The sequence below is a fragment of the Pseudophryne corroboree genome, chromosome 4 (assembly GCF_028390025.1).
Source record: "Pseudophryne corroboree isolate aPseCor3 chromosome 4, aPseCor3.hap2, whole genome shotgun sequence".
Taxonomy (NCBI): domain Eukaryota; kingdom Metazoa; phylum Chordata; class Amphibia; order Anura; family Myobatrachidae; genus Pseudophryne; species Pseudophryne corroboree.
Genome location: NC_086447.1, coordinates 113,284,421 through 113,298,055, shown reverse-complemented (window position 1 = coordinate 113,298,055; position 13,635 = coordinate 113,284,421). Strand labels below are relative to the sequence as shown.

Here is a 13,635-nt window from a genome sequence, read left to right as displayed (position 1 = left end):
GGCCATGAAATCTCTCACATGGTAGTAGAAGCATCTCTTATCAAATGAGAATCCGTGCAGCGTATCAGCACACGGAGAAAGCATCGCACTACATGGGGAGAGGCCCGCATAGAATACAGAGAGCTAACGTTTCTCCAAGATGACAATGCCCAGAAGATGCTGGAATGCCCATTTACAATCCTTTAATTGCCATAGAAACAGGGAAGGTACAATTGCCATCTCCATTTTCAGGCACTAGCAGTCTTGCTGTAACAGTCGGGAAGCACAATACAGCATCATCCGAGCAACATAAGCCCCCCCGTGGACTGACACCAAATACCAGGGGGCTCCCAGCCGCAATTAATGAGCAGATCATTGGCATGTCATTTGGTAATCTACTGCATTTTATGCTCTCCATGCTCCAACATTAGGCTACGATAAAATGGCAGGCATATACTAAGCATCTCTATTCTGTGTGGAATGCAAATCTTTAACGACTAAGCAAATGACTGCATTACCTACATTTATACTACAAAACAAAAATTTGCAAAAAAAAAAAATGCAAAGACCAACCTTAGGTACAATAAAAGATCTCTAGGTCCTATTTTGTATGTTATTCTCGTTCTGCAGATCTTTCAAATGATGTGATGTACATAATTTTAATGCAGGCTGAGCAGATGTTAGAATAATAAACATTGTTCCAAATGACCATACATTTTTGCGTTTTGCGATATGCCTGTAGCTTGCATTGCATTGTCATATTTTGGATGCTACTCACGATGCAATGATAAAAAAAAAAAGTACATTAACATACACAAAAGGCACTACAAAAGTACATACATAAAAGCAATATGATGAATATTTGTTCATCATTTGTGTTTGAATAGATGTTTTAAACACTAGTGGGCATGTCACCAGAATAGTTGCAATCAATTTTATGGGGTTGCCCATAGCAACCAGTCAGATTTTAGATATTGTTTTATAAAACGTTCTAGATAAAGGATAGCTAGAATCTGACTGCTTGCTATGGGTAACACTTCCACTTTTCCTTTTTTGACATTTTAGTAATTCTTTCCCCACAGTTTGTGTTGACAGAGAAGGAAGAGACAGTGTAAAGGTGTGTACACACAGTGCGATATATCCTTGCGATTTTGACTATAAAATCGCACCATGTGTACACAGCTTGTGATACCGATGAGCTGTGCCACATGGTCAAAATCGCAAGAAAAAAAAATGGACTGTGCAGGCAAGGCAATTTTGACTATCTAGTTCAAAGTATAGTCAAAATCGTCCATAGCCAAAATCGCAAGCACACAGACAATATCGCACATAAGTCAGTATCGTACCGTGTGTAGGCGCCTTAAGGCATTCAGGATTTATATGGTATACAACCCAAAACCTCTTCAGTGCAAAAGATGAATGAGACTTGTCTTGAATGCATACATTACAAGTGCTGAAGACAAGTCCCACTTGTAGCCAACATAAAGGACTTTAAATAGGTAAAAAACTAAATAAAATATGTCGAAGTCAAAAATATTACATAAAGAGAACATACAAACTCTACACACATTGTTAGAAAGCAATTTGGCAGTCACAGATGGGGGCTCATCCGGGATATCATGGTCTTAATGATGCACTGTACATTATAAACGCGACGCTGTGGTCGATCGGCTTGTGGTGGACGCATCGTGAAGCGGAGAAAATCATATCCACGTGTATTGTTGTGTTATCGGAAAGCCAATGATATGAAATTTCAAGGGACAAAGCATTTCTCATAATATTTAAAATGCTAAAATGTATTTTTATTGTTGCAAAACAAAGTTCAAATAAGTCATATTGTGTTTGAGTCAGATTGGATTGTTTATCTGTTAAGTAGATTTAAAAGTACATTTAAAAGTTGCTGCATAGCCTTGATATAGTTTTTTTTTTTTTAAACTTAGGCCTAAAATAACTTCTGGTGCTTGTATAATGTGTGATTTCTTTGTGACAAAGGAAGCTGCATGGTCTGTTCTCCATTTTGGACTAACCACATGGCCTGTCCACCATTTTGTGTAAACCTCATGGATGTGGAAGGGGGAGGAGCAGTGGCCATTTTAGGAAGGTCATTTTCTAAATAGCTGATTTTCAGTCAGCTCAGATCAATCAGTTTCCTTGGTCACATCAAGTACCATTTATGAGTTACCAATGCATTTATTTAACCCATGCTATAGTCAATTACAAATAGTTTCAATTGGGCCTAGTGAGAGTAAATGGTGAGATAAATGCTTGGCTTGGTGTAAGAAATTGCACACAAAAAAAAAGAAAGAAAAAAAACAACTTTTTTTTTCTTCTTCTTTCCCAGGATTTAGTTAACTTTCTGTTTGCTATAGGATAGCCACTGAAATGCAAATTAACCTGTGTAACTGCTTTTTCTTAGCAGTGAAAAGCAAATAGCTTTGATATGCAAATTAGAAGCACTGAATGGGTAAATGAGTCACATAGAAGGCTAGTGAATGATACATATATATATATATATATATATATATATATAATATTATAATTATGTGTATATTTATAACAGTGTATGTTCTGCAAGATAGCTATCCAATCTGAATCATATCATTTAAATTACTGATTATTGCTAGATTCATTTAGATCTGTGTAAAATCGGATACATTTGTTGCTATATAGGTAAATTTGAAATAAATGTATTTAAGGGAGTAATTATAGACATAAAACGAAGTTACGGCCCAGTTGTTAAGAAAAAAAACTGGGTGTTGTGCTAAGTGAGCAATTATAGTTAGTACTGCTCACATTTATAGAGAATGTGTGGTTTGTTTTATTACGTACGCACATTGGTACACGTGGTACGGAACGTGAGGACAGCGTACAAAAACGTGCACGTGGCACAAGGCCGCACACGTGGCATAGAGGTACGCAAGTTTGTGTAGGGTTGTGTGCGCATAATAAAACCACACAATATTTGTTCAATTAAGGTGGGATAGTAGCCATGCTACAATAGCACAAAACTACCCGGTTTCTAAAGCAGATTAGTATAAAACTTTTGTTTAAACTGTATTGCCTCTGGGGGTAAAGCTGCCAATCTGAATGAATTAAAATTTTCTGTACAGAAAAACAAAGTGTATTTGAGTGAGCGAACGTAGGAGTGAGTGGATTCGAACCCCGGAATTCGGGATCCCGTCGTTCGGTACACCAAGTGAGTGGAGGCTTGGTGGCGTGAGGCAGCTGACTAGTATAGGATTTGAAATACGTAAGTTGTGAGGAGACTTACACAGGAGCATGGTAGGGAATTGTGAATTGTGACCCATGTAGTTTTTTGATACGCTCCGGCTGAGGTTTCGCAGCTTGTGATTCGATTCCAGTGGTCGTACGGCGGATAAGTAACAAGTACCTATATGCTGTGCGATTGGACCGCGCGTTTGTGGGTGCGATATATAGCGCAACTTGATACCCTGTTTACAAGCTTTTGCGTACAATCGCGGTATCATTAGCGCTGTTTAGAGCATACGCAAGCGTGATTTGTGTATAAAAAGTGTATAGGGAGTTTTCGCTGGTCTCTCTCAGGAAAATCTCCAGCGGTGGATATTTGCTGGAAAAGGTAAGTCACTCCTAGCACTTCCAGTAAATATAAACCAATTAGGTCGACCTCACTGGGTACGTGGTGGTCACTATTGGAGTGGGTCGTGGTACTCAGCGGAGGAGTGGGTGAAAGCGCTCTAAGAACTTTCACCGTCTATCCGTGTCGTGCATTGGGGATTGCATAAAAGGAAAAAGTCCGCGATGGGATCCAATTGCACAAGCGGTGGACATATGGTAGCCAGGGTTCAGGTTGAAGAGCCGCGGCCCAAGGGGTCAGCGAGGTTTGTGATGTGTGGAAAATATGGTCCACACACTGAAGACTTTTTGTCTGAACGGGTACTTATGACTGACAAAGATAGGGTACCATTCCCTAAGGTGGGCAGCTTTGAACCAGAGGTATTGCAGAACTTAAGGATAAGGATATGTCTGATAAAATCCAGAAAACAAAGGGTCAGACATACAAAGTGTTTAAACCTGTGGCAGCAAGAGGGGTTGGTGAGTTTGATCCTAAGGTACTGCAGGTGGTATGTCTAACCAAAGTCATATAAGAGCCTGGTCCTCTATGGACGTTATATAGACTATTTATTTTTCATTTGGGATGGGGATGTAGATTCAATTCACAGTTTTGTCACACACCTGAACAGTAATAGTTATGGTCTTAAATTTACGCATACCACTCACCCTCACTTTATTACCTTTCTGGATATTGCGCTCCTGTCTACAGATGACTGTATACACACTGAAACGCATTTCAAATCAGTTGATACTAATAACTTTTTGAGATACAATAGTAGTCATCTCCAAGCCTGGCGAAACAATATTCCGAAGAGCCAGTTTCTTAGGCTCAAGAGAAATTGTTCCAAAGAGGCTGGTTACAAGAAGCAGGCATCTAAGATCTATACGGCCTTCCAAGATCAAGGCTATCCTGATTATGTATTGAGGAAAGCTCTAAAAAGAGGTAGAACTCAGAGATAGAGCCACCCTGTTAGGGGACAATGAATTTAAAAAATCTTTGAACAAACGTGAGGAATTAGGTACCCTTAGAGATAACTGTGTTTGTTACACAATACAACACACATGCTGCCCAAATAAGACAGATCATTCATAAGAATACTCCTCTACTTAGGATTGATCCCCTATTAGAACCAGACATTGGTACTAAAATAAAGGTAGTGTATAAAAAAATCAGAATCTCTTAAACCTAAACTAGCACCCAGTATGTTTAACCCAAATAGGCATAACAGGTTAGCTCAAAAGCAGATAAGACAGAGAGGATCTGGGGGGGAAACAACTACTGGTGTTACCACCATAGGGGCAAATTCCTCTGATTGGCTTAGGCAAAAACCTCAGGGATTTTTTAAATGTGCCTCATCCAGATGTCTAACTTGTAACAACATAAAACCTAGTAATAAGCTGTGCAGATCAAAAACCACAGGTGAAGAGTTCGTTATATCACAGTTTCTGAACTGCAATTCCACCTATGTAGTCTACTTGGTGGAATGCGGTTGTGGTATGCAGTATGTAGGCCGCACCATCAGGAAACCGCGGGTGCGGTTTATGGAACATAGAAGGAACATACTCAAGAAATGTCCACTGCACAGTTTGTCTAGACATACCAGCTTTTGTGAACAAGGCGGTCTAGCTAACATTCGTGTAACAGCTTTAGAACAAGCTAGAATAACAGAAAGGGGTGGGGATCGGTTCACTCTACTTTGTAGAAGGGAGGCCTTTTGGATCTTTCGTCTGAGGACGCTCGAACCACACGGCCTCAATGAAAATATAGAATTGAATAATATCTAACATCCTTGTTATTAGCATATGCCCTATGTTCCCTACTGGGTCCATCTGCCCCCTAGTATTAGCCTCTCTTCTACATATCTTTCCTCCTCTCCTCCTCTCTCCCTGTAGTATAAATGTACCTCTACCCTTGCTGCAATTAGGCAACAAAAGGGTAATGGTCGTTATGCTAAATTATGAATCCTCCCTTTTATCTCCAAATCCTGGTCTACATTTAATCTCTGCTGACCTAAGGGTCTCCTTGGATTTCTGGTCAAGATTCATTCTCCAGGCTTAATTAATGTATGGCTATTGAATGTTTATTTATTTATTTTTTGCCCATTCAGTGGAATTATCAACATTAGACAAATGCATTGGTTATTTATTAATTAATGTGCTGCTGTGGATTAATCAATTGTCCCTACATTTATTTACATATCTGTCTTTTTTCCCAGGTGTGAATGTTATAAATGCACCTACAAGGTATAGGTTAAAGTGTTAAACAAATACACAGCTGGGAGCATAGTGATAAATTTACATTAATTTACATCTATTTCATATGTTTAAAATAATGCTGCTATCTAGCAAATCCTAATAAAAATTAAGAGTACGAAGTTTTAAAGGAATTTGTATTAGTGGGGTTCCTCTCTGTCAGACATCTCAATGTGGCTTTGTAGTCATATCTGTATGTTTATGTATCTTGTGGAAAAATGTTATATTTATTTAATCTATATATATATATATATATATATATATATATATATATATATATATATATATATATATAGGTACTTCTATATATATGTTTCCTAATAGCAAAGGCAAGTAATAATCTCAAGTAAAGTATGTGTATTTTTTAAAATATATTCTACATATGACCATTATTGTCCGACTGCTGGTCTTTTTTAACCTGATGGCAATGCATAATAAGGGTTAAAAATAACCTCTCTTATTGGTAACCAATGAGGAAATGGAAGCTGGTATAAATAGAGACTTAGAACACTCTCAGTCATACCTCTGATGAAACCGCCCCTTTGAGAGGCGGAGAAACGCGTCAGGTGACTGAACTTTGATTGTGGAACGCAAACGGAAGCCCCGAACCCGGAAGCCGCCGTTCGCGGCCAAACACAGCGTCTCCTGCAACTATGGGCTTGCTGTCCACACCGTTCTCCCTGGCTAACAAACGGCGCCCGTCGGCGCAGGCCACCACCAACCAGGCCTAAGCCCCTGACTTCGGGGAACCGCCGCCGAGCGTCCATTCTTTAAAGCTGCCAGTGGAGCAAGTGAGAGTTACTCAAAGTGTGCTACAGACGAAGCTACTACCTGTCTGCAGTCAGTGTATGCCGTACATCACTGGATCTTCATACGACCAGTCTGAACTTGGTAAAGTATACATAGGCGTTATCAAGCAAAGAATTGCCTTTATCCAATGCTATTGAGCTCAATGTGCCTAAACCACTAAATGATCATTAACAGCCGGTATATGCATGCTAATCACACCAATTAATTGGGCTATTCTTATGACTGCCAGCAAGCTCTGAGTCTTTGGACAATTGTTGATTTTAACTAAATGTTTTAATAGTTTGTTCATTGTCTTTACATCGAGATATTTAGGATCTAAGTTGTACAGCAATTACCTTAGAAATATATTAAAATTTGTATATTTACAAAACCAGCAGTTTTTGCTACACTATCTTTTTTGAGTGCCTACATAATTTTTATTTTTTGATTGTACTCTAGCATTGGTGGATTTCCAGATCCCCAGTTGTGGGCAGCTAGAAAAGTGTGAGCTTTTTTAAAGAAAAAAGACATTAATTGCTCTATTTAATCACTGTTTATTATTAAATTAGCGCCCACTTTGTTCTCTTCATATAAAACAAGAATGGAAATATAAGAACTGTTTGAACTTGTAGCAACAATAAACAAGTTGGAAGAAAAAAAGAGAATGCAAGTACACCGCCTTATGTAGATGTGGAAGCAGTTACGGCCAGCATACAAACTATAGAAAATAATAAAAATATGAAAAATATGACTGTAACCTATATATGTACTAAAGACGTAATTGTGAAACATGCAATATCACAAGAGAGCGCTTGATACCGATCATTACTATATAAACATTTTATTCAATCACATCAAATAAAAGCATAAAAAATGCAATGCATATTTTCATAAAATAATTATTCTCACTGCTGATATTATTTACACGCTGCCATATACTGTATCACAATTGTATATTGCACAGATGTCCACATCCAAAAGACCAGTGTGGCTGGTTCGCTCCAAAGCAAATTATAAATTCCCAATATATTTTTTTTTGTCTTTTGCAGTAATAGAAAACTCCATCTGGATAAGACCACTGGTAAACACTAACTCGGCAAATGGGAGGTGGCTGTCTCTGTGAAAATGGACGGGCTCAATAAGCCATTGAGGGTCAGGGTGCAGACTTCTTTGCAAAATTGGAAAGGGGTCACAGTAGCTAATCTTAGTGTGCTATTGAACATCACAAGAATAGTGCTAGGCACAGAGAACAACAGGTGGAGAGGTTGAGGACGGTAAGTATACTGGCACATACAGGAAAGACCCATTAGTCCAAACCCCAGATCCCTAATGGTCAATAATATATGTTACACTTGTAGGAAAGAAGGGCATTTTTGCCAGAGATTGTAGGAGTAGTAGGACACATAGTCAATATAGAACCCCTAGACAGAAAACACAAGCCACATTATTAAACACATAGACGGGACCAAGGGACATATAGTAAGGAATCACGAGCCATATACAAAACACAGATTCGGGCAATGGGAGTAACAGGAACGGTGCAACAATACCCTTTGAGTAGACCTGCAGAGATTACGATAGGGCCCTTGCAAACCAAACATTCTTTTCTACTGGCTGCATTGGCTCCGACTAATCTACTTGGCAGAGACTTATTGTGTAAAATGCGGTGTGTCATATACAGGTCGGGTATCCGTTATCCGGACACCCGTTAACCGAAATATTCCGAAAACCGGAATATTTCAGTCCTGTAGTGACGTCATGACGCGGCCGGCGTCATGACGTCACTGGAGTCTGCGGCCAATCACAGACAGGTGGGGAAGTGGCTTTTCAGCCATTCCCTCACCGCCGCTGACTCCCAGTACCCGCCGCTGACCCCTCGGACTCCCCCACTGATGCGCCAGTTCCCCGGGACCCTCACCGTCATGCTGGGCTCACGGCGGTCCCCCCTGCCGACTTGCTGGATCCCGAAACCTATACAGATAACAGGTAATGTTATCCGGAAAAATCCCATATCCGGAATGCTCCTGGTCCCGAGCATTCCGGATATGGGATACTCAACCTGTATTGTACTCCTGATGGTGTCTTCTTGGATATACCTGAGAACCATGCTCAAGAAGTACAAGATATACTAGACACCCCTCAAAGGCTAATGTCGCATTCTACTGTTCTAGATGCATGTCCATCACAGGTAGAGGAAATTATCTCACAGATACCGGGTTCCCTATGAACTTAGGATGGACAGGACACTGGATTGATTGCTGGGATAGTCCCAATAGCGATACGATAAACACAGATTTTTTTTTTAAGGGGAGTAGACCAAGTAGAGAATCACTACCCCGTAGTGCCCAATCCAGTTGTCAAATTTTTATAAAATCTTCACCTCTACAAACTCATCTGTCACCAACCTCTATTCTGTTTCTCTACAATTTCCTCTTCATCTTTTGCGTTCACACAGGGTGGTACAATACATGGACCCAATTACAGTTTAAACTCCACATGCCTAGGTCCTTCAGAGTTCTGCCCAAACCCAGTATATCTCAACAGCACAATAACACCAGTATTACTGCAGTGTGCCTTGTCATGCACAAAGGGTGGAGAATGGGAATACTGGTGAAGGGAAATTTTGTATAGACACTGATATGCCTGTTGGTGAATGGCAAACCTGATATTTTTCTTTTTCATTTTCTTCTTCCTTCTCTCCTCTAGAGATGTTTCTTTTTAATTTCTTTTTGAGTTATGCTCATGATACTCTACATTGCAAACACACGATAGTAAATTAAAATGTAAAACTTGTGTTCACTACAGGAAAAGGCAGTCTGGAGGACAAAGGGGTATGGCCAGGAGTCCTCAGGACTGTGGGCAGGTATACACGGTAAGCCAGTAGCCCCCAGAGCATACCTTCCAAGTCTAGCTGAGGTGGCACACGGTCTGACTCATCTAGGCAAAGAGGGTAGGTGCAGGCTGATGAGAGCCTACTGGTGTGTGCCAGGATTCTATTCTCATGCAGGTAAGAGAGCAATGACCTGTCTTGCTTGCTTGAGGAAGAATATTGGTAAAGCAATACCAACAGAGCCATCCCATATCCCTCCTGCAGACAGATCTTATCAGGAAATACAAGTCGACTTCGTACAGTTAACACCCTTTAGGAATTATTGTTATGTATTGGTGTGCACTGATGTTTTCTCAAACTGGGTAGAGGCATTTCCTGCCGCCACGGATGCTGCTGTGTTTACCGCAAAGAAAAATTGCGCAGAAATTTGTGTGTAGATAATGGTACCCCTAGAAGTAGGAGCAAAGCTTGAAATTGTACTATTGTGATCATAGATACTGCCACTATTATTATGTAGCATCAGAACCACTCCCAGATCTTCACTTGACGAATCACCCTCTTCGAAATTTGTTTTTGTTTTGGTATGTGTGTCTTTTTGGTTGTTTTTGGAAGACAACCTCATGTCATGATTGATCCGCACAATGATCACAAATACACCAATGAGGTGACAGTACAGTACCTTATTGAGATGAGCCAGCATTTGAGAACATGAAACGGTTGATTGCTGGTATGCCAAATACTGTCTTGATTGTGAGAGACTGTGTGATTGTTCTTACGCTCAGGTTGCCTAATAGACAGGTGGGAAGGACCCTACCAAGTTTTGTTGACAGCTCTATCCCAGTGAAAGTAGCCGAGAGAGAGACTTGGGTCCACGATTCCCATTGCAGGAAAGTCGGTAGTCCGGAAATACTCGTAAATGGAGTGAGATCGCAAAAGTATCACCAGAGACTCTGTTCCATGAAGACTGAGAGGCGGCACTGTTGAACACTACCTGAGCGTACTAAAGGATTGCAGAAAGACCAGTCATTGTAATTGATTTGTTATGAACAAGAATTGTTTTGTTCTATTTCTTGCTGACAAACATTTTTTTTCAGGATATTCTATTTTTGCGTGGTTTTTTTTATGAGGAGTCGAGTGTGGGACTGGAACTGGTTCTGTAGGATGGAGTGATTTCCTTATAGGATCCCAGGATTAGCCGATCAGTTTGTTAAAGTCAGAGAAAAATCAAAGGTCTAGTAGTTATGGAGTTCAGAGGTAATTAGGAACAATCAGACAATGGCTATTCACACATTGCAGATAAAGAGCTCATTAATATATGTGGAAGAAAGGTTTATGAGTGGCTCTCCCCGAACTCCAAAGGTTTATGTTATTTAGGAAGGACACTACTTATAACCCTTGTTCAGTTATTAAACAGACCTAGCATACGTTCCAGAAATGGAAACAATGTTCAGAAAATTATAGGAATATGTAGATCATGAAAAATTTTGTATGTCACTTTCACGATTTGTTTGTGTCTTCTTCATCTACCCAGTAGAACCTCAATCGAATCCAAACATCAGTGTACAAAGGCGTAGGTACATGTATGTGTGAAATGTTAGTCGCAAATCAGACATTATAGGCCAAAGCACTGTCCCAGCATACTATAGGTTAAATGTTGTCCCACACCCAACCAGTGGTCCCGTGTACGCCGAGTGCATATCTCGTCCTCCTCCCTGTCTTCCCCAAATATAGTCAAGTGTCTGATTTGCGAAATGAATACATACTTGTGTCTAGGTCACCGATTATTGTATGAAATATTTTTTTTCTTATGTTAATAATTGATGGCAGTTATTGTTTACTGCCAAAGGGTGGACTGTCGAAGTAAAAAATATTACATAAAAAGAACATACAAACTCTACACACATATAAGTCGCTATACTTGCAAATACGCGCAGCGAGCACAGCAATATATGGTAACACACGCATTTACACGGACATGCCACAGAGATGGATTCGACACTTATTTCATACAGTACATAATTATAATAATATCAAGCGCCAGACATCATGATGATTTAAAATTATATAATGAAGTAATGTCATGTATGTGTATTATTTGAACGAAGCCAGATACACCTGTCATATTTGGTATTTAAGCAACCAGATTAATGTGTAGATTCATTTGATACTTGTTATTAAGTTGTAGGACATTGCAACAAATTGTTATGATTAAATGTATGAAAGGTAAAATCACTTTTATTCGAACAATAGATATTCCAAACAGGTAGTGGACAGGAAGCTCAGGCCAGCCCCTTTGGATGTCTTCAAGGCTGAACCTGTGGAGCATATACAAATAGACTAGTAACTCATCATGAATGAGAAAGTCCCCTCCCCAAAAAACTAGATAGCACATTGCTGATCACACAGGAGGCAGTTGCTGTTTTTGTCCGAGACGATGATGGAGTGCCTGCATGATTTTACAGAGAGAGAGAGAAAGAGAGAGAGAGATTGATATGGAGAGACGAATTTATATGAAAAAGATAATGGTATTGTATGCTGGCCTGTAACTGTATGTATTAACTGCTTACTGTATAAATTGTAATCATGTAATTATGTGTATACTGTACATTGTAATATACTGAATCCATATCCTTTTAATAACAAATATATACATCAATGAGCTTTGGAACTCAGATAATGTGTGGGTGTATTGTTTTCTCTTATGGGATGCAGTGTTTTGCTATGTATAGCGCACATTCATGGCACATGCTAATAAGAGGTGCAGGCGTTTACAATATATATTGGAGCGGGCATTTTAAATATTTGTTAGAAAGCAATTTGGCATTCACAAATACTTACCTAGCCCCCATCAGTAATTACTTCTGGTGGGGAGCAGGGGGGAGAGGCCAGGATGTAATGAAGCAACATCAGGAGTCAGGGATCAGAGAAGACCTCTCCTGTTATGGCTACAATAAACTTAGGCACCACACTCTTTCAGAATCAGCTTTATTGGCCAGGTATACTTGCGTATACTAGGAATTTGTCTTCGGTTAGCTATAATTAGTTATATCTTGATGATCACATTACATTTGCCAGAGATAGAGGAGGGCATCTGGTGTGGCCTATAACCCCCATAATAGTATGTGCATGCTCGGAGGCACCCACCTTTGAAAGAGGGGAGACCCCATTTTAAAACACCTCCCCCCCCCCACTTCTGTAGTTACTATTTTCTGGTGATCACCAGTGCACCCAACACTACATAAAACATACTTTCTTCCAGAGATGGTGGGGGGTTCCAATACGCAGGTCCCCCCACACACAAATAAAAACAGGACCCCCTCATTTAAAGTGGTAGAGCTTATAGTTTTCAAAATGGCATGACTTGTTGGGTTACCCAATTATTCCTGGATGTTGTAGGCTTTTCACTGAAGATGGAGAACAAAATTGCCTTATAGCTTTCATATGCATATTTCAGTATGAAAACCTGTGTGTGGAATCCGTTTTTTTTTTTTTAAAGCATTTTAGGGCCCGGCGCAATTTTTAAGATTGGAGCAGTCCCAATAACGCAGCCGACACCCCACATTTGCGCCGCCACACCCCTGTATGTAAGCCCCCGCAATGCTCCGTCTTGGAAACTGAGCATTGCTGGCCCGCAAATGCCTCTGCCTGTCAATTAGGTATAGGCGTTCGTAATTATTGCAGGTCACCCGCAGTAAATGCTGTAAACGTCGGTTTACTTACAGGACTAAAAAGCTTATACTTTAAACACTATAAGCAAAAAAAGAAGTACAGCGCCTATTGGTCACAAATGCAAGCTTGGTCACATGAAAACATTTGGCATTTTATTAAACCCTATAGTTTGAGCATATTAAAAAATTGGATAAAGTGCACATAAGTGGCAACTGCCACATGAAATCAGATTTAAATCAGAAATGGTGTTATTCCCAGTATTGTAAATCCTTATAGGAAGTTAGTAATGCATGGAGCCTGTTCCTATAAAAGTCCCCTTGGGTTTGAGGGCCCAATGTCCTATCCGTGAGTTATAGTTACCACCAGCGTCCCTTGAGGTAATTAGGCGAAACTGCGTCCGCAAACGGCTGTTCCTCAGAGGGTGGTAGATGTGGATCCTCCACGGTGTAATAGGAAATTCTTTAAGGGTCCAAATGATGCAAAACCACAGCGGGGGCTTGGTCCAGGTTCAATCCTTCCAG

At 40.1% G+C, this 13,635-nt stretch overlaps 1 protein-coding gene across 9 annotated transcripts in view; it reads right to left on the bottom strand.

The window, feature by feature from the left end:
* The window catches only part of CYRIA (CYFIP related Rac1 interactor A), a 192,758-nt gene that overhangs the window by 135,252 nt on the left and 43,871 nt on the right, over positions 1 to 13,635 (bottom strand). The window lies entirely within an intron of this gene.